Source organism: Oryx dammah, unplaced genomic scaffold (genome assembly GCF_014754425.2).
Source record: "Oryx dammah isolate SB20612 unplaced genomic scaffold, SCBI_Odam_1.1 HiC_scaffold_18, whole genome shotgun sequence".
Lineage (NCBI taxonomy): Eukaryota > Metazoa > Chordata > Mammalia > Artiodactyla > Bovidae > Oryx > Oryx dammah.
Window position 1 is genome coordinate 17,779,661 of NW_024070202.1, and position 20,680 is coordinate 17,800,340.

A 20,680-nucleotide genomic window follows, 5' to 3' on the forward strand; every position below is an offset into this window, starting at 1 on the left:
AGACAAAAGAGGAAAGAGAGAGAGAGAATATTATTTAGGTGTTAGGAGGGTGTTAGGAGGGCTTTAAGAACAAGCTAAAAACCAGCTTCTAAGATGGACTCAAACTGGTTTTAGTAAAGGCAGAGGAACCAGAGATCAAATTGCCAACATCCGCTGGATCATGGAAAAAGCAAGAGAGTTCCAGAAAAACATCTATTTCTGCTTTATTGACTATGCCAAAGCCTTTGACTGTGTGGATCACAATAAACTGTGGAAAATTCTGATAGAGATGGGAATACCAGACCACCTGACCTGCCTCTTGAGAAACCTATATGCAGGTCAGGAAGCAACAGTTTGAACTGGACATGGAACAACAGACTGGTTCCAAATAGGAAAAGGAGTACATCAAGGCTGTATATTGTCACCCTGCTTATTTAACTTATATACAGAGTATATCACGAGAAATGCTGGACTGGAAGAAACACAAGCTGGAATCAAGATTGTTGGGAGAAATATCAATAACCTCAGATATGCAGAGGACACCACCCTTATGGTAGAAAGTGAAGAGGAGCTAAAAAGCCTCTTGATGAAAGTGAAAGAGGAGAGTGAAAAAGTTGGCTTAAAGCTCAACATTCAGAAAACGAAGATCATGGCATCTGGTCCCATCACTTCATGGGAAATAAATAGGGAAACAGTAGAAACAGTGCCAGACTTTATTTTTTTGAGCTCCAAAATCACTCCAGATGGTGACTGCAGCCATGAAATTAAAAGACGCTTACTCCTTGGGAGAAAAGTTATGACCAACCTAGACAGCATAATCAAAAGCAGAGACATTACTTTGCCAACTAAAGTCCGTCTAGTCAAGGCTATGGTTTTTCCTGTGGTCATGTATGGATGTGAGAGTTGGACTGTGATGAAGGTTGAGCGCTGAAGAATTGATGCTTTTGAACTGTGGTGTTGGAGAAGACTCTTGAGAGTCCCTTGGACTGCAAGGACATCCAACCAGTCCATTCTGAAGGAGATCAGCCCTGGGATTTCTTTGGAAGGAACGATGCTGAAGCTGAAACTCCAGTACTTTGGCCACCTCATGAGAAGAGTTGACTCATTGGAAAAGACTCTGATGCTGGGAGGGATTGGGGGCAGGAGGAGAAGGGGACGACCGAGGATGAGATGGCTGGATGGCTTCATGGACTCAATGGACGTGAACCTGAGTGAACTCCGGGAGTTGGTGATGGACAGGGAGGCCTGATGTGCTGCGATTCATGGGGTTGCAAAGAGTCGGACACGACTGAGTGACTGGACTGAACTGGGTAAATATGGTCTCCAGTGATCCCTCCTTCCTGGTATTCATGCAGGTGTGACTCACACCTTGTTGCAAAAGTGAGGATGTGTCATCTTCTGGGCTGAAATACAAAAGATACATGACTTCTGCCTCTCTGTCTCTTTGTCTCTCTCTGTTTCTCTCTCTCTCTCTGGAGGGAAGCTGCCTGGGATAAGACTCAGGCAGCCTGTGAACTGGCTCATATAAGGAGGAACCGAGACATTCTGTCAACAACCAGCAGGAAACTGAGTCCCGAGAACAATAGTCACATGAGGGAGGGAGATATCACAGAGGTGGATTCTCCAACCTAAATGAAGACTTCAGTGCAGTCTGGTCATCAGCTTGCCTGAAACCTTATGAGCGACAGCAAGACAGAACTCCTAGACAGCTGAACTGCTTTCAGATCCTGATCTTCATAAACAATATGAGATAAGAAATATTCCTTTTTTATGTGAAAAGCAGTTTTGGAGTACTTTGTTATGTAGCAAAAGATAACTATTTCAAAGGATGCATGAATATCTGACTGCTAATGTGCTGTGGGAGCTGATGTTTTAATTGGCCCTGGATTCTCTGAAAGATAATCTTTCTTGAGAAGGGCTGGGACCTCTGAAAAAAATGTAGGTAGCTAGGGCCTGGAATCACCTCAACCTCACTGCCATCATAACAACAACAACAAAAAATGTTAGAAGCAAAAAATTTTGTATTTCTATCTTTTTATCTCTTGCAATTATGGTAAAATTTAACAAAATCTGTTTGGCTCCCTGCTTTGGCCTGCGAAAACCATAGAGTTTACCGAAATACAAGTACAGACTTCCAGCTCCAGCAACTCAGAGCAGAAGATATTTAAAACAGTGTATCACTGAGAGAAATATAACTATAGGAACTATGCAAAATATCTTATTAACTTATATTTTACAGATGAGGAGTCAATGGCTCAGAGTATGAATAACTTGTCCAAGGTCACACAGCACAAAGTAGATGCATGTTTCCAAAGCCTATGAATGAGTTTAAATACTGAGAAGTCAGGGAATGAATGAAATTTCTTTTTTTCCTTCTTTTTTTATACAACTTTGCTTCAGACCACTCCTGACCATATGGGTAGGACGTAGAACCAGAAAGCATCTACTTTAACATGTCATCTGTAGACTGTTTTTCTATTACCTTGAACTCATTTATAGGACTTTTTACAGACACAACATGTTCCCTGCAAGAGGATATATTGTCATTCAAACGAGCCACGTCCAAGGAGCAGGCAATTTATTCTCCCCTCCACCAGAAGTAAACTGTGAAACTACTGAAGCATGAAGAAGAAATGGGAGAGAAAGGGAGGAGGTTTTATCATTTTGGTTTAGTGGGAAAAAAAAAAGAAAAAAGCAAAATCAGGGAAAACGTATCTTGAACAATATTTTTATAAAGTTAAAAACAGCCTGTTTGCAATTCAGTTGGTCCTATTGATAAAACTCAGACAAATAAAGGTGAATGAGGGATGTTATTCTATTTGTGCCCTACTACTGTTAGTAGAATAATCAAGACAGGGTGAGTCACAAGTGGAATTGTTCCAAGTGTTTCCTCTATAATGAGACCAATACTTAGGTAGCCTTTGAAAGTGAAAGAAGCCCTACAAAAGATGGAAACGCACAGGAAGTAATTATGTGCTTTCAATAAATGCCTGAAAGCTCACAGGTTCCTCTGAGAGATACAATCTCTAGAAAAGCTTACATTGTCATTTCCATTCTATTTGTTATTTTAACACATTGTATGTTCTGCAGAGGAATTCTTTTTCCACATATTATACATTAAATCCTTTAATTCAAAGCCTTTGGGAAAAATTTTGATTCCTTGTTGTCCATTGAGATTCTGCATTGAATCAATGTTAAGTGCCAAAAATGATTGCCACATTATAATTTTATGTGATCATATAATTTTCAGTTTTCTATTGTGTATTCTCTAGGTCAAAGATCAACAAACTATAGCCTATAGGCAAAATCTGGCCTGGTACTTGTTTTACAAATAAAATGTTATTGCAACACAGTCACACCTTATTAAAATTGAGCCAAAGACTTTAACAGATGCTTCAAAAGAAGATACACAGATGACAAGCATATGAAAAGATGACCCTGTATCATATGTCATCAGGGAAATGCAGTTGAGAACAATAATGACACACAGCTACGTACCTATTAGAATGGTCAAAATCTGGAACACTGACAACAGCAAAAGCTGATAAAGACACGCGGCTGTAGGAGTTGTCATTTGTTGCTAATGGGAATGAAAACTGGTATAGATACATTGGAAGAAATTCTGATAAAATCTTACAAAACTAAGCATACTTTTACCATATAATCCAGCAATGGTACACTTTGGTATTTATTCAAAGGAGTTGGAAACTTGTCCACACAAAAGCCTGCACCTAACTCTTTATTGCAGCTTTACTCATATTTGCCCAAACTTGGAAGCAACCCACATGTTTTTCAGTAGGTTAGTGGATGGCCAAAGAGTGATGCAGCTGAACAGTGGATTACTACTCAGCACTAAAAAATATGAGCCACCAAGTCATGAAACGACATGGGGGAACATTAAATGAATATTACGACATGAAAGAAGACAATAAAGAAGGCTACATATTATCTGATCCAATAATTTGACATTCCCTAAAAGGCAAATTTATTGAGACATTAAAACATCAGTAGCTGCCAATGGTTGAGGTGAAGTATGACTAGATTAAGCACAGAGAATTTGGGGAGTAGTAACACTACTCTGTATGATACCATACATGTGGAAACATGTCATTAGGTATTTGTTGAAAAACCACTGTAACACCAAGGGTGAACCTTAACGTAAATCATGGACTTTGGGTGATCATGATGTGTCATAATCAATTATAACATCAGTTATAACATATGTATCATTCAGTGCAAAATGTGGATAATGAGGGCACTTGGGCATGAATTATATAAGGGCTTGGGGTATGCGGGAAATCTCTGTACCTTCCTCAATTTTATTGTGAATGTAAAACCTCTAAAAAATTGTTTTTTTTTTCCTTCAAATCAGCAATTGCAATCAATCTTTTAGACTCTCTTGAGAATACTTTTCTTTGTCTTTCTTTCTCTCTCTCTCTTTCTCCCTGTTTTTATTTTAATATAACATTTTATTAGTATGTCCATAAATATGGCCTGCACTGAAATAAACATTTTCTGGAGCTATGAACTTTCATGGCATTCTGGAGTGTAACAGTGTTAGGTGGTTCTTCTTCCTTTTCTCCTGCCAAGATCAGAGCATTGAAGTCAGTGAAGAATTCTGCTTCTTCACTCTGTTATCAGTTCTGAATCTGCCCATAATTAACAGTGCGAACCTGGGCAGCTAACTTAACCTAAGTTTCAGCCTCAGTGATCCTGTGTTAATATAATGGAAAAACAAAATAACCAAAATCTTAGCTTTATTAAAAGAAGGGCTTAGACATTTTTTGATCACTTCAATTCAGCAGTTAGAACAAAGGTTGACTTGAAATGAGAGCTCAATATAGGTTAAAGTTTGATATTTGAATATATATTTTAAAAGCACAGTATCCAAGCACTTTAAAAATGCATTATTATTATATATTGTTTATTTATTTACTATTTCTTACTTATTCCTTTTTTCTTTAGATCCTATATCTTATTTTGTAAAATATATGAAACAGTTTATTAAGAAGGTACGTTAAAATTGAAGACATAGACCAAATATGGTTAGATGTATTCTTTGTATAGATTTTTTTTCAAGTATTTTCACTCACTCTTTCAAGAAATTGCTCTAATAATGCCGTGTCCTTCTATATTTTTATAATTTAAAGAGGTAGATAGTGAGATCAGCCTGATAAGTAAGACAAAAATCATTTACATGGAACCAAGAGTGGTTTAGAGCCAGAGCCTCTTCCAACTTATTTAGCTATGTAACTTTAGACAGTCCGTCCCTTACCTAATTTATATTTTTTCTCCATTGTTAATGAGCTTTAAAAGCCTACCTTAAGAATCTGTCATGACAAGACTTGAGATAACTCGTGTGAAAATAGCCAGTTCATGGAACAAAACAAAAGCAATACTTGTTAGAATTGCTTATTAAAATACTAAAATGATTCTATTTTCAACCACTATTTAAATTTTCATTATTGATGCTTAAAATAATATTACTTGAAGGCTGATATATATATGTATATATATATGCTTTAAAAAGCCTGATATGGAAATGTGATATAGGACTAAAAGAAAACCTGCTTTTAACATGGCTGTACACTAGCAAATTTGTAAAATGTAGTCACCTGAATCTGTCTTCTCCATCCTAGCATTCACTTGCTCAGAGTTCCTCACTTTCAAGTAGCTTTCCGCCAATAATGTGCTGCTGCTGCTGCTGCTAACTCGCTTCAGTCGTGTCTGACTCTATGTGACCCCATAGATGCAGCCCACTGGGCTCCCCAGTCCCTGGGATTCTCTAGGCAAGAACACTGGAGTGGTTTGCCATTTCCTTCTCCAATGCATGAAAGTGAAAAGTGAAAGCGAAGTCGCTCAGTCATGTCTGACTCTTAGTGACCCCATGGACTGCAGCCTACCAGGCTCCTCCGTCCATGGGATTTTCCAGGCAAGTGTACTGGAGTGGGGTGCCATTGCCTTCTCTGTATAATGTACTAATATATGTTAAAAAAAAAAAAAAAACTGACTCTATGGAAAACAACAAGAAAACAGTAACAATGAAATATAATAGGTTTTGATTGGTAACGTGTACCTATCTCTATTGGGTAAGTGCTTGACACTGCTGAATGTGAAGCTGGAAACAGATGCACACCCAAGACTTCACTGTAGGCTCCAGCGTCCTGCTTTCAGGTCTAATAGTCTATGATTCATTCAAGCAGCCTCACCGTACTTTCATTATCTTTATTGTTGCTATAAATTGTCAGAGAATTCCAGACTTTGCATACTTTCCTTGATGTCAGCTGACAACTCCCATAAATCATAGTGGAACGTATGTTTCATCTCCGAAGCCAATGCTGATTTATTGGTGATAGGTCCTTGTGCTCCTGTGTTAAGAGTGGTTCTGAGGATACATCCGAGCTCAGTGAGAAAGAGGACCGTGGTTACTTTGTGCTGTTTGTCATGACCATGAGAGGAGAGCCTCTTGATCATTAACTGAAGCCTTGAATAAACAAACCTGTCATCATGGGATGACTTGAAGATCTGTCCACCCCCCTCAGGTGCCATGAGCATCTCACCTGGTGGGGACTTCTGGAGACAATACTCCTACAACTCCAACTTTATTCTGAAACAAACACTGGAAACATTTGGAAATTTTAGGCTAAATGGAAGGAAAGCATAACCATAGAAGACAGCGCACCAGTCTCACAGGTTTGTCAAAGTCCATGAGGTCTATGGAACCTCACGTAGCTTGTCTCTCCTTTAGTCATAGCAGTAGACCTTGTGTTTGGGGGGAGATGTAAATAAAAACCAAGTTTCCTCCCAACTCAGAAAACCTCTTCACAATGCTATTATTGAATAAGCATCAAACCACAAGGTGATTCACATCATAAGCAGTTCGTTAAAGAGACTGCAAGGGTAGAAGAAATGAATCTCACTCTTCTGTGTAGTCAAGCCAATATAGCCCATAACATACCTGTTCTCAAGATAAACAACTAGTCCTCCAGGGAGAGGACATGACAGCCTGTGGTCCAGAATTCAAGTGAATCCCGCTGGATCATCGAAAAAGCAAGAGAGTTCCAGGAAAACCTCTGTTTCTGCTTTACTGACTATGCCAAAGGCTCTGACTGTACGGATCACAATAAACTGGAAAATTCTGAAAGAGATAGGAATGCCAGACCACCTGTCCTGCCTCTTGAGAAACCTGTATGCAGGTCAGGAAGCAACAGTTAGAACTGGACATGAAACAACAGACTGGTTCCAAATAGGAAAAAGAGTACATCAAGGCTGTATATTGTCATCCTGCTTATTTAACTTATATGCAAAGTACATCATGAGAAATGATGGGCTGGAGGAAGCACAAGCTGGAATCAAGATTGTTGGGAGAAATATCGATAAACTCAGATATGCAGATGACACCGCCCTTATGCAGAAAGTGAAGAGGAACTAAAGAGCCTCTTGATGAAAGTGAAAGAGGAGAGTGAAAAAGTTGGCTTAAAGCTCAACATTCAGAAAACGAAGATCATGGCATCTGGTCCCATCAGTTCAGTTCAGTTCAGTTCAGTTGCTCAGTCATGTCCGACTCTTTGTGACCCCATGAATCACAGCACGCCAGGCCTCCCTGTCCATCACCATCTCCCGGACTTCACTCAGACTCACGTCCATCAAGTCAGTGATGCCATCCAGCCATTTCATCCTTGGTCGTCCCCTTGTCCTCCTGCCCCCAATCCCTCCCAGCATCAGAGTCTTTTCCAATGCGTCAACTCTTCGCATGAGGTGGCCAAAGTACTAGAGTTTCAGCTTCAGCATCATTCCTTCCAAAGAACACCCAGGACTGATCTCCTTCAGAATGGACTGGTTGGATCTCCTTGCAGTCCAAGGGACTCTCAAGAGTCTTCTCCAACACCACAGTTCAAAAGCATCAATTCTTCAGTGCTCAGCCTTCTTCACAGTCCAACTCTCACATCCATACATGACCACAAGAAAATCCATAGCCTTGACTAGACGGACGTTAGTAGGCAAAGTAATCACTTCATGGCAAATAGATGCGGAAACAGTGGAAACAGTGGCTGTCTTTATTTGGGGGGGCTCCAAAATCACTGTAGATGGTGATTGTAGCCATGAAATTAAAAGACGCTTACTCCTTGGAAGGAAAGTTATGACCAGCCTAGACAGCATATTAAAAAACAGAGATATTACTTTATCAACAAAGGTCCATCTAAGTCAAGGCTATGTTTTTTCCAGTAGTCTTGTATGAATGTGAGAGGTGGACTATAAAGAAAGCTGAGCACAGAAGAATTGATGCTTTTGAACTGGGGTGTTGGAGAAGACTCTTGAAGGTCCCTTGAACTGCAAGGAGATCCAACCAGTCCATTCTAAAGGAGATCATAGAGGATCCTGCTGTGGTTTTTGTCGGAGAGTGTTTTGCCTATGTTCTCCTCTAGGAGTTTTATAGTTTCTGGTCTTACATTTAGATCTTTAATCCATTTTGAGTTTATCTTTGTGTGCAGTGTTAGAAAGTGATCTAGTTTCATTCTTTTACAAGTGGTTGACCAGTTTTCCCAGCACCACTTGTTAAAGAGGTTGTCTTTACTTCATTGTATATTCTTGCCTCCTTTGTCAAAGATAAGGTGTCCATATGTGTGTGGATTTATCTCTGGGCTTTCTATTTTGTTCCATTGATCTATATTTCTGTCTTTGTACCAATACCATACTATCTTGATGACTGTGGCTTTGTAGTAGAGATGACTTGGGAGAATGGTATTGAAACATGTATAATATCATGTAAGAATCGAATTGCCAGTCTATGTATGATGCAGGATATGGCATGCTTGGGGCTGGTATGCGGGGATGACCCAGAGAGATGTTATGGGGAGGGGGGTGGGAGGGGAGTTCAGGTTTGGGAACGCATGTACACCCGTGGTGGATTCATGTCAATGTATGGCAAAACCAATACAGAATTGTAAAGTAAAATAAAAAATAAATTAATTAAAAAAAATAAATAAAGGAGATCAGTCCTGGGTGTTCTTTGGAAGGACTGATGTTGAGGCTGAAACTCCAACACTTTGGCCACCTGATATGAAGAGCTGACTCATTTGAAAAGACCTTGATCCTGGGAAAGACTGAGGGCAGGAGGAGAAGGGGACAACAGAGGATGAGATGGTTGGATGGCATCACCAAATCAATGGACATGAGTTTCTGTAAACTCTGGGAGTTAGAGATGGACAGGGAAGCCTGGCATTCTGTGGTTCATGGGGTCGCAAACAGTCAGACATGACTAAGCGACTGAACTGAACTGAGCTGAATTCACTTGGTAACACTTGGGAATGGGATGAACATCTGTGTTAGATAATTGACTTTATCCAAGGAAACATTAACTTCTCCAATCTTTATGACAGGAAGTAGTTTTGCAAATGGGAGCAGGGAGACTTCTGAAGTTAGGCTCCTAACTCTTCCCAGAAACTGGGAAACAGGAGTGCTATCTCTGTTAATGATTACACTTCCAGGAGATGGCTCCTAGATTTTGAGAAAGACAATTCTGAGCATAAATCAGGCAAGAAGTCTAATTACCTTTTTGAAAAGTTTTGCATACTGTTCAAAGAGACAGAGAAAGGACTTACACATTTTCTAAAATAAATGCTATGAGAAAAGGATGGAAGTAAAGTCTTCTCTTATTTTCAACAGTGAGAATTCAGCCTCCAGTATTTTTTAATTAAATTTTTATTTTATACTGAGATAAAGAATCTGCTTGCAATACAGGAAACCTGGGTTCAATCCCTAGGTTGCGAAAATCTCTTGGAGAAGGGAATGGCAACCCACTCTAGTATTCTTGCCTGGAGAATTCCATGGACAGAGGAGTCTGGTGGGCTAGAGTCCATGGGGTCTCAAAGAGTTGGACATCACTGAGCTACTAACATTTTCACTTTCATAGTTGATTTACAATGTTGTATATTTTTCAAGTATACAACAAAGTTGTTCAGTTACATATATACATATGCTCTTTTTTTTTTTTTTTTTGAGATTCTTTTCCCATGTAGGCCATTATGGAGCATTGAATAGAATTCCCTGTGCTATACACTAGGGCCTTACTGTTTTGCCCTTGTGGTCTCATGGACATTATATATCTTAAATGTATTCAGACACAGGAGTAACTTTATTTTAAATAAAAGTGTGAGGTTATGAATGATAAAAATCTTTTTCAAATTACCCACCATAGGTTAGATTTTCAGGAACAGATTCTGAGATTTGCATGCAAGGATTTTATTGGAGAAACACTGCTGGGAATAGCATCTCTGAGAAGTGAGAGAAGCAGAACTGAAAGGTGAATTCTGATGTTTCCAGAAGCAGAGGGAACCAGTGCCTCAGTCCTGTATGAGGGCCTAGGTGGTTCACCATAGTGCCCACTCTATGGTCTTATACATTCTTTAACTGAGTAAATACTTATTCAGCTCTCTGATAAGCACCAGATATTTCTTTTTGGAAGAAGCAAGAGAAAAAAAAAATAGTTCTAAAAGATTACAAAAGTGATTTTTCCAAATACAGAGAGAAATTTAAAAAAAATACAACTTAATTAACTTATTCCAATCTCATTTGTCAACAAAGTAGGATTTTTGTTTGTTTGTTTATTAGTTTACACCTGTTTTCATTTTCTATCATGATTTGATATTCAGGAATTTTGGACTGTGTGTTTCCCCTGTTCGATCCTATTCTAGGTTTGTGTTTTCAGGCACTTAGCATCAGTTAGCACAGATTTGCACTTATTTTTTTGGAAACTCTAGCCATCTCTGTTTACTTTCTTGCACAGGCCTATTTATGTTTGGAAACTTTTAAATCAATGACATAGTAAAGACTATAAATTGACAACATCAATGATGAGGAGGATGGTGATAAACATGGAGGATTTACTAAGTCCCAAGTATTGGACTAAGAATTTTATGCACATTGTCCCATGACAATCCTATAAAGTACCTGTAATGACCATTTTATAAATAAACTGAGACCTAAAAATGAAACAATATCATAGAGCTGGTAAATAGCAGAATAGACCTTGAATAAATGTGGTTGATGCAAATATCCAAAATCTGCTGGCTTCATTTGTATATTATGTCTTTACTTCTGAACCCACTTCACCACCACAATCCTCACCCACCTCCAGCACCTTCACTTCCCCACCCCTTAGCATCTTCTTATACTCCTACCCTGTTAACTATCAGACTAAGGCATACAAACACAAGACCATTCAGGTATGATTTCTATCAAATCCCCTACAGTTATACAGTGGAAGTGACAAACAGATTCAAGGGATAAGATCTGATAGACAGAGTGTCTGAATAACTATGAACAGAGGCTCATGACATTGTAGTGATGTCATGTGGAGGCAGCGATCAAGAACATCTCCAAGAAAGAAAAAAAAAAATGTAAAAAGGCAAAATGGTTGTCTAAGGAGGTCTTACAGATAGCTGAGAAAAGAAGAGAAGCTAAAGGCAAAGGAGAAAAGGAAAGATATACACATCTGAATGGAGAGTTGTAAAGAAAAGCAAAGAGAGATAAGAAAGCTTTCCTCAGTGATCAGTGCAAAAAAAAAAAAAAAATAGAGGAAAATACAGTGGGAAAGACTAGAGACCTCTTTAAGAAAATTAGAAATACCTCTTTAAGAAAATTAGAAATACCAGGGGAACATTTCATGCAACGATGGGCACAATAAAGGATAGAGATTGTATGGACCTAACAGAAGCAGAAGATGTTAAGAAGAGGTGGCAAGAATACACAGAAGAACTGTACAAAAAAGATCTTCATGACCAAGTTTAAAACGATGATGTGATCACTCACCTAGAGCCAGGCATCCTAGAGTCAGAAGTCATGTGGGCCTTAGGAAGCATCACTACAGACAAAGCTAGTGGAGGTGATGGAATCCCAGTTGAGCTATTTCAAGTTCTAAAATCTGATATTGTGAAACTGTTGCACTCAATTATGCCCACAAATTTGAAAAAGTAAACAGTGGCCACAGGACTGAAAAAGGTCAGTTCTCATTCCAATCCCAAAGAAAGGCAATGACAAAGAACATTCAGACTACCGCATAATTGCACTCATCTCACACACTAGCAGAGTAATGCTCAAAATTCTCCAAGTGAGACTTCAACAGTATGTGAACTGAGAACTTCCAGATGTTCAAGCTGGATTTAGAAAAGGCAGAGGAACCAGAGATCAAATTGCCAACATCCATTGGATCATAGAAAAAGCAAGAGAGTTCCAGAAAAATATCTACTCCTGCTTTATTAACTACTCCAAAGAATTTGACTGTGTGGATCACAGCAAACTGTGGAAAATTCTGCAAGAGATGGGAATACCAGACCATCTTACCTGCCTATTGGGTTTCCCTGGTGAACTCAGATGTTAAAGCGTCTGCCTGCAATGCAGGAGACACAGCTTCGATCCCTGGGTCAGGAAGATCCCCTGGAGAAGGAAATGGCAACCCACTCCAGTACTCTTGCCTGGAAAATTCCATGGATGGAGGAGCCTGGTGGGCTACAGTCCATGAGGTCGCAAAAAGTTGGACACGACTGAATGACTTCACTTTTCCTGCCTGTTGAAAAAATTGCATGCAGGTCAAGAAGCAACTGTTAGAACCAGATGTGGAACAATGGACTCGTTCCAACTGGGAAAGGAGTACTTCAAGGCTGTATATTGTCACCCTACTTATTTAACTTCTATGCAGAGTATATCATGTGAAATGCTGGGCTAGATGAAGCACAAGCTGGAATCAAAATTGCCAGGACGAATATCAATAACCTCAGAGATGCAGATGATCTCACCCTTATGGCAGAGAGTGAAGAGGACTGAAGAGCCTCTTGAAGAAAGTGAAAGAGGAGAGTGAAAAAGATGGCTTAAAACTCAACATTCAAAACACTAAGATCATGGTATCTGATCCCATCACTTCATGGCAAATAGATGGGAAAACAATGAAATCAGTGACAGACTTTATTTTCTTTGGCACCATAATCACTGCAGATGGCACTAAAATCACTGCAGATGGTGGCTGCAGCCATGAACTTAGCAGATGCTTGCTCCTTGGAAGAAGAGCTGGACCAACCTAGGCAACATATTGAAAAGCAGAAACATTACTTTGAAAACAAAGGTCCATCTAGTCAAAGCCATGGTTTTTCCAGTAGTCATGATGGATGTGAGTTGGACCATAAAGAAAGTTAAAAGTGAAGTCGTGTCCGACTCTTTGCAATCCCATGGACTGTAGTCTACCAGGCTTCTCTGTCCATGGGATTTTCCAGGCAAGAGTACTGCAGTGGGTTGCCATTTAGCTGAGCACCAAATAATTAATGCTTTTGAACTGTGGTGTTGGAGAAGACTCTTGAGAGCCCCTTGGACTGCAAGGAGATCCAACCAGTCCATCCTAAAGGAAATCAGTCTTGAATATTCATTGGAAGGACTGATGTTGAAGCTGAAATTCCAATACTTGACCACCTGTTGCAAAGAACTGACTCTTTGGAAAAGACCCTGATGCTAGGAAAGATTGAAGACAGGAGGAGAAAGGGAAGACAGAGATGGTTGATAGAATCACTGACTCAATGGACCTGAGTTTCCCAGCACTGGTGATGGACAGGAAAGCCTGGTGTGCAGCAGTCCATGGGGTTGTAAAAAGTCGGACACGATTGAGAGACTGAGTTGAACTGAGCTGAAAGGCATACATGAGTCAATGAAGTTATCAAGTTTTGGGTTCATAAATCTATGTTTGAAACATAATTTTAGTGTTTGGTAGTTGGTATATGTGTGTAAATTACTTCACTTCCCTGAGCCTCAGTTTCCTCATCTGAATAAATGATGACAATAAAAGCTACCTTGTAGGAAGTAGCTGTAAATTTCCTGCCATATGATGACACTCAATAAACAAATGATAGCTCTTGCTGTTAATGAAGATATTGACAATTATTTTGCAAAGATTAAGTAGCTGCATTGATGCCACCAAAGTTGGAACTAGTGAAGATGTGGATTCACATGGAAGTGATTTCCAGAATGAAGATGAGCAGCATATTAGGTTAGAATACTTGAAAGTGGTACCAACTATTAAATTCAGAATCTAGAAAGCTGAACTGTTTAAAAAATTATCCAAAAGGGTAATTTTTTTAAAATGGAGAATAAATAATAGGATTCTACAGGAGGAAATTTTTATAACCAAATAAAGAACTCCCAAAGCTAAACTGTTTCTTCAATATATGATGGTTGGATGGATATTTAACAAAATGTTAAGTTCATCCCTTTTCAATTATTTGTAGGAAATAATCATAACTGTCAAATTATTTTTTAATTCTAAGACATCAAACAATTATTCATAATATCAAAAAGTGAAACAAATGAAATGATTACAAATAACTGAGTATTAAAGTATGTTATATTAATTTAAAGGCTCCCCAGGTGGCTTATTGGTAAAGAATCTACCTGCCAAGCAGGAGACCCTGGTTCAATCCCTGGATGGGGAAGATGCCCTGGAAAAAGGAATGGCAACCCACTCCAGTATTCTTGCCTGGGAAATTCTATGAACAGATGGGCCTGACCACCTATAGTCCATGGAGTTGCAAAGACTGGACACGACTTAGTGACTAACACAACAACAACAACATACTTTAAAGAAAATTATGTAGTTATTATATATGTAAGACCTATACCTAGAGAATGTGTGTATTAAAATAATGGTAGAGTGTCATATTATTTATAAATATATGAACATATACATAAGGCAAATATATTTCTCTCCCATATATGAAAAAATAAATGAAAATATAATCAGTGATTCTTTATTCATGGTAGAACCACAGGCAATATTTTTCTCCCTGTGTGTATGTGTGATGTTCCAGATTTCCATAAGGAGCAAGACTTCATAAAGTATTAGAATCTGGCCTACACTGATGCACACTTGCCTCCTCAGCTCCAGTTTTCCCTCCTAAGATCAGCTAATGTTTATGACAGTGATACAAAAAGATGCAAATATTTATTTCCTAAACAGTAGGAAGGCCTTTCAAGGCCTTCAGTAATGGTTGTAGGCACTCTTACAGTCAACTGATTAAGATCTGTGCACCCATAAAAAATGTAGAGATTAAAGGAGAGGACTGAAAATGTATTCATAATTAGAGAGGGGACCGAGATTGTGTTTGGGACATGATTAACTGGTAATCAGTAAAGAACAAACTGATTATTAGCTGTTCAATTGTTGTTAGTCTTAGGGGATTCCACTCAGTGGCCTAATTAAACTGAGCTTGAAGGCTTCACATCTCCATTCAGTCGCAATTTTATTATGATATTCAGTTCTTTGCATGAGATTTGCCTTCCCTCTCTTTAATCATATGTTTTGCCTCTGTGTAACACCTTCCTTGATTAGTTTCTCTACAGGATTAGCTCTTGATAACTGCATGGTTTATGAAAGCAAATGTCACATATAAGACAATCTGGATATTAAGGTTTCTTGTCAGTCTTCAAATTTTTAAAAAGGAAAACAAACAAAAGACATGCACTTGTTTTAATTAAAAGGACTTTCTTGGCTATTCTGAACTGTTTATTTGTTTGGCTCTGAATATTTTGTACAGATAAGATTTCAGAAAAAAAAAAAGGCAAACATATATCGCAATAACTCCAGAGAAATAAAAGTATTTTACATTTTCAATTCGAACTCAAGGGAACTTTTATTAATTGCATTATTCCCAGCACGTAGGGCACCCTCTAAGATAGCAGTAATTCTTTCTGGCTCTAGGGTACCACTTAGTTAGAAATGCTCTCAGTGCTTTGAAATATGCAGCACAGAGGCCCTACATGTGTGTCTTTGTAGCTCAAAACCAAGTAGTGATTTAACAATTAGCTGATTAATTCGATCAATGTTAATGACTAAACTGCAGCTGATTTGAATAATGCAGCCTTTCACATGAATTTTTGATAAAAAAGCATCCAAGTTGGCTGTATAATTTATTGATAACTCAGTTACCAAATCTCAATTTTGTACTCTCTACCATAAACTTAGGTAGCAAAAATTGAGCTGAGTCTAAGCCATAACATGAAAAAGAATAATTTCATGTTATGGCTTATAACAAGACAGATAAACATGTCTGTTATAAACAAAAGAAAAAAGCTATAATAATTTTTATGCTGTAATGTGCTAAGTTGCTTAAGTCATGTCTGACTCTTTGCAACCCTGTGTACTATAGCCTGCCAGGCTCCTCTGTCCGTGGGATTCTCCAGGCAAGAATACTGAAGTGGGTTGCTGTACCCTCCTCCAGGGGATCTTCCTGACCCAAACCTATGTCTCTTATGTCTACCTGTGTTGGCTGGCAGGTTCTTTACCACTAGCTCCACCTGGAAAGCCCCAGTAATTTCTATTTCAGATCCTAGAAGTCACAAATTAATACTAATGTAGCATTTCACTTTCAAAAAGTAATATATCTTGATAATACTCTCTGTAAGTTGATAAGTAAGCCAGTATGGATAAAGCTCAGAGCCACTTTCAAAACAACTTTTATTTTCAAAACTTCCAGTACATCTGTGTAATTGCTCCATTAACAACAATGTTGTCATTGTTCAGTTGCTAAACTGTGACCCATGGACTTCCGCCTATCAGGCTCACCTGTCTATGGGGTTTTCCAGGCAAGAATATTGGAGTAGGTTGCCACTTCCTTCTCCAGGAGATCTTCCCAACCAAGGAGTTGAACCCATATCTCCTGCATTGGCAGATAGATTCTTTACCACTGAGCCACCAGGGAAGCTCATTAACAAAAAGTGATATCTATTCAGTGCCTACTATATACAGTCTATACTTTAAAGTAGTTTCACTTGACTAAGTTACAGTTTTATTCATGAACATTTTGGTAATAAATGAATTCTCATTTACTTGGAATATACAATTGTGAAAAATTGAAGGCATATAGCTAAAATTTATGCAAATATCATATTTTCAATATAACATACTTGTACAAAACTGATGATGGAAATAAGTGACATTTGATGGTTCAGAAATGACTTAAATCTATAGAATATGTGCTCTCTTTGTAGAAAAATATGAAAGCAATTTTAGTTGTTTGCTATAACAGGGTTTTTTCCCCATTCTGAATCCACTGAAGGGTATATCTGGCTATGTGATAAAACTATTTAATAAATTCCAAAATGAAAATTAATCTTAAGCAATATAATACATACTAGAAAAATATCATTATTTTCAAGAAGACAGAGATTTTGCCATTCTTTACCATTCTTCCTCATGTCTGTACTTCTAGTACTTGATAGGGTTATTGCAAACAGTAGGCACTTGTGCAATTTTTGTTGAAAGAATAAATTAATGAATTGATACATAGAAGAAAGAAACAAAAATGTAGGAGGAAATGCAAACTGGTATGCATTTCTTTCTTCCTACTTTGAAGGAAACATTGGCTCCTAATTGGAGGAATAACCCTACAGTCTCCTGCGTGTATTCAGTCTCTTGAGAATATATATATTTTTTAATTTCCTGGGCCACTTCTCTAAGTTATCATTCTCATAGGCATCAGTCTTTGTCTTTGAAGGCAGCACTAATTCTTCCTCTACAGAAAATGGATTTGAAAAGCAGAAGCTATATTTTTTAAGAAAGCTATCCAAAACCCAGTAAAATAATTCACACTTCAAAGGAAATTTCATTGACCAGCTGTTTGTATGTGAAACACTTACTTGAATAACTTTTCTGAATTCCATCAAAATGATTAAGTTCTTAATATTTCTGGGATTCAGTTCAGTTCAGTCAGTCATGTCTGACTACTTGCGACCCCATGAACTGCAGCACACCAGGCCTCTCTGTCCATCACCAACTTCCAGAGCCCACCCAAACCCATGTCCATTGAGTTGGTGATGCCATCCAGCCGTCTCATCCTCTGTTGTCCCCTTCTTCTCCTGCTCTCAATCTTTCCCAGCATCAGAGTCTTTTCAAATGAGTCAGCACTTCACATCAGGTGGCCAAAGTATTGGAGTTTCACCTTCAACATCAATCCTTCCAATGAACACCCAAACTGATCTCCTTTAGGATGGACTGGTTGGATCTCCTTGCAGTCCAAGGGACTCTCAAGAGTCTTCTCCAACACCCCAGCTCAAAAGCATCAATTCTTCTGTGCTCAACTTTCTTTATAGTCCAACTCTCACATCCATACATGACCATAGCTTTGACTAGATGGACCTGTGTTGGCAAGGTCATGTCTCTGCTTTTTAATATGGTGTCTAGTTTGGTCATAAATTTCCTTCCAAGAAGTAAGCATCTTTAAATTTCATGGCTGCAGTCACCATCTGCAGTGATTTTGGAGCCCAAAAATATAAAGTCATCCACTGTTTCCATTGTTTCCCCATCTATTTGCCATGAGGTGATGGGGTCAAATGCTGTAATCTTAGTTTTCTGAATGTTGAGTTTTAAGCCAAATTTTTCACTCTCCTCTTTCACTTTCATCAAGAGGCTTTTTAGTTCTTCACTTTCTGCTACAAGGGTGGTGTCATCTGCATATCTGAGGTTATTGATATTTCTCCTGGAAATCTTGATTCCAGCTTGTGCTTCCTCCAGCCCAGCATTTCTCATGATGTACACTGCATATAAGTTAAATAAGCAAGGTGACAGTATACAGCCTTGACGTGCTCCTGTTCCTATTTGGAACCAGTCTGTTTTTCCATGTCCAGTTCTAACTGTTGTTTCCTGACCTGCATACAGGTTTCTCAAGAGGCAGATCAGGTGGTCTGGTATTCCCATTCTTGAAGAATTTTCCACAGTTTATTTATTCACACAGTCAAAGTCTTTGGCATGGTCAAGAATGCAGAAATAGATATTTTTCTGGAACTCTCTTGATTTTTCAATGATCCAGCAGATGTTGGCAATTTCTGGGGGTACTTAATCAAAAATTATATTAGAAAACTACATATTGATGGTTCTAGGTAAGTAACTGTTACTAAAGAATTAGATGTTACTACCATTATCCTAGATCTGGAATGCCAAGTTGTTTTTTTTTTGTTTTTTTTGTTTTTGTTTTTAACAGTCAAAGAACATAATACTTTGAGATTTATTGAGATATTAAGATTTAATATTTGGTCTAGTCAAGGCTATGGTTTTTCCAGTAGTCATGTATGGATGTGAGAGTTGGACTGTGAAGAAGGCTGAGCACCGAAGAATCGATGCTTTTGAACTGTGGTGTTGGAGAAGACTCTTGAGAGTCCCTTGGACTGCAAGGAGATCCAACCAGTCCATTCTGAAGGAGATCAGCCCTGGGATTTCTTTGGAAGGAATGATGCTAAAACTGAAGCTCCAGTACTTTGGCCACCTCATGCAAAGAGTTGACTCATTGGAAAAGACTTTGATGCTAGGAGAGATTGGGGGCAGGAGGAGAAGGGGATGACAGAGGATGAGATGGCTGGATGGCATCACTGACTCGATGGACATGAGTCTGAGTGAACTCCGGGAGTTGGTGATGGACAGGGAGGCCTGGCGTGCTGTGATTCACGGGGTCGCAAAGAGTCAGATATGACTGAGCAACTGAACTGAACTGAACTGAACCGAACCATTCATTTGGTAATCATTCTGCTCCAAATTAAAATCACTCCATATCAAATATATGTAGATTCTGCTCCAAATCAAAATCCAAAATCACTGCAGATGGTGATTGCAGCCATATAATTAAAAGATGCTCACTCCTTGGAAGAAAAGTTATGACCAACCTAGATAGCATATTGAAAAGCAGAAGCATTACTGTGCCAACAAAGGTCCGTCTAGTCAAGGCTATGGTTTTTCCAGTGGTCATGTATGGATGTGAGAGTTGGACTATGAAGAAAGCTGAGCACCGAAGAATTGATGCTTTTGAACTGTGGTGTTGGAGAAGACTCTTGAGAGTCCCTTGGGCTGCAAGGAGATCCAACCAGTCCATTCTAAAGGAGATCAGTCCTGGCATTTCTTTGGAGGGAATGATGCTGAAGCTGAAACTCCAGTACTTTGGCCACCTCATGTGAGGAGTTGACTCATTGGAAAAGACTGATGCTGGGAGGAATTGGGGGCAGGAGGAGAAGGGGACGACAGAGGATGAGATGGCTGGATGGCATCAGGGACTCGATGGATGTGAGTTTGAGTGAACTCCGGGAGCTGGTGATGGACAGGGAGGCCTGGCGTGCTGCGATTCATGGGGTCACAAAGAGTCAGACATGACTGAGTGACCGAACTGAACTAAACTGAACCATTCATAAATATTTTTTATGTTTAAAAATATTTATTATTTATTTATTTTATATATAAATTTATTTATTTTAATTGGAGGTTAATTACTTTGTTTTGCCATACATCAACATGCATCCGCCAAGTTTTCATTTCCCATTTTTTAATTAAATTTTATGTTTTCCAAAGATATGTTCACAAACAACCCTCCCCAGACACATACACAAATATTTCCAGGAATTTTTTTTTTTTTTAATGATTTGCTTTTCTATTCCAAAGTGTGTAACATAAATGTAGCTCCAATAATTTTAATGGTAGTAACATACTGTCTTGAATAATATTTTAATTTTGTCCCCAGTGTAATTGCACTATATTTTATCAATATTGATAAACTGTAAAATTTATAGGTGCCTAGTAATTTTTTGGGGGGTTCCCTGGTGGCTCAGTGGTAAAAAATCTGTGTGCCAGTGCAAGAGAAGTGGGTTCAATCCCTCTTTCAGGAATATCCCCTGGAGAAGTGAATGG